This window comes from Anopheles arabiensis (assembly GCF_016920715.1).
Source record: "Anopheles arabiensis isolate DONGOLA chromosome X unlocalized genomic scaffold, AaraD3 X_pericentromeric_contig0034, whole genome shotgun sequence".
Lineage (NCBI taxonomy): Eukaryota > Metazoa > Arthropoda > Insecta > Diptera > Culicidae > Anopheles > Anopheles arabiensis.
Window position 1 is genome coordinate 12,501 of NW_024412112.1, and position 2,500 is coordinate 15,000.

Sequence of the window (2,500 nt, forward strand, 5' to 3'; positions counted from 1 at the left end):
TGCTCAGGGAACGTTTTTATAGGGTGGAAGCTCAAAATCATAGGTTAAAATCATCGGCAGAGCCCACCAGACACCACTTTTGCTTCATTAGTTCGGACTATAGGCATACGACGATTTTTATCGCGGAGGGACGTATGACCCAAACGGGGGCTTAATGACCCACTGCCACTGCAAACCATGCTCCTACGACTAAATAGAGGTAAAAACTACGATTTGGTGCAATCTTCATGTTTGACCTCGTAGCAAGGTACCCTCCTATAGTAGGCAATGAGCAAATGATCATAATCCCAGGAGGGCAAAAATGGGAACCCGAAAGGAAAGCGCTGTTGGCGCGCCTAAGCTTCTGGCCGTAGAGTAAAAATGGTACCCCCAACAAAGTTGTCGATTGACATTCTGATTGCACTTTTTATCATCTAGGGTGCGTTCCTTACACGTTTTGAGGGGTTTGGCGAAAAACATGTTTTGAGCCACACGAGCTCTCCGGCCCGCTCGGTGCTGCCTAGGTTCGGGGTGTCACAAAATATTGAAAAGTGGTCAAAAACCGCTATCCAGAATCGGATGTAGAATCATTAGACGAACTTAAAATTGTTCTACGACCAATGTCTGCGACGTTTAGTATTCAAGATATGGCCCGCCCTAGGTCTGACCTGGCATTTTCGTGAAAATTTAAAGCATGGCCATAGGGACGGGTAAAATAGCTATTTTGACCAAAAAACCACCTCACTTTAAATGGCCATAACTTTTGAAAAACAAGAGCTAGGGTGCGTTCTCGACACGTTTTGAGGTGTTTTAGCGAAAAACATGTTTTGAGCCACACGAGCTCTCCGGCCCGTTCGGTGCACATTTTTGAAAAAAGCTAGGGAGCTGCCCCTAGGTTCGGGGTGTCACAAAATATTGAAAAGTGGTCAAAAAACCGCTATCCAGAATCGGATGTAGAATCATTAGACGAACTTAAAATTGTTCTACGACCAATGTCTGCGACGTTTAGTATTCAAGATATGGCCCGCCCTAAGTCTGACCTGGCATTTTCGTGAAAATTTAAAGCATGGCCATAGGGACGGGTAAAATAGCTATTTTGAAGCAAAAACCACCTCACTTTAAATGGCCATAACTTTTGAAAAACAAGAGCTAGGGTGCGTTCTCGACACGTTTTGAGGTGTTTTGGCGAAAAACATGTTTTGAGCCACACGAGCTCTCCGGCCCGATCGGTGCACATTTTTGAAAAAAGCTAGGGAGCTGCCCCTAGGTTCGGGGTGTCACAAAATATTGAAAAGTGGTCAAAAAACCGCTATCCAGAATCGGATGTAGAATCATTAGACGAACTTAAAATTGTTCTACAACCCCCAGTCCGACGCCTCGTATTCGAGATATAGCACTTTGTAGGTCTGACCGAGCAATTTTGTGCTGAAATGTATGGCGGACATGTTATTCATTAAACAACATTAACTTGCATCGTGCCCTACTTCATCGGCACAGCTACTATCGACTATCTATTGTTGAAATGGATTGAGTTTGACCATTTTAGCTCTTTTCTTATGCCGTGCACCAACAGTGTGTACCGATCAGGGAAAGTACACTACGTACGCGTTCATGGATGTATATGTTGGTACAAGTTGCCGGTCGGAATAGCAGTGCACCAAAACTGTGTACCGATCGGGAAAGTACAAGACGGAGGGCGCAGCCCGAGCGTACGCGTTCATAGATGTCCATGTTGGTACAACCTACATGTACGTACCTTGTTTTTGTATCAAAAGTTCCAATAAAGTGTTTGTATGCTTAAAATGCTTATCTCAACCGGTCACCTTTTGGCCTGCCCTTTTATAGACAGAAACCTAGAACGATACTCGCGATGTTTGTGTTTTCCATTCGCCCGGGACGACGAAATGAGCTCTGTGCACATCGTGCAGAAAACTGTCTCCTCCTCGTATGTTTTTGTCCCTCCACGCATATAATCACCCACATTTGTGTTCAACACGGACGGCGCAGCCCGAGCGAACGCGTTAATGTTTATGTTTGTGCACACTAAAGTTACAATCCTAGGATTTGGTTATTGCGTCGCAGTGCCCGACCGTCGCGGACACCATTCTTGGACAAAAGTCCAAGTACGTAGAGTACATTCCCTAGGTATGTGCCCGTTCGTGACTTTCGTTGCGTGCTTACAGACACGCTTGGGTATGTTTACCATACAAGGTTTACTAGGAAAACCTGGGAAGGACGCTTGCCCTCCCGTTGCGGACACCATTCTTGGAAAGAAGTCCTGCTACGTAGCGTTCTTTAATGTACTTGATCAGTTTGTATTGCATTTGCTTTGTGCAATTGACTTTTGCTAATGCTCACTAAGGGGTGTTCGTTTGCGATGTGTATGATAAGCAACTGTCTATTCTAACCAGCAGTTAAATAACACTTTTCACCCAAATCATAGGAACGTAGAGTACTTTCCCTGATCGGTACACAATTTTGGTGCACCTCTAACTTCGCCAGCACTTTATCGTTACGTTTT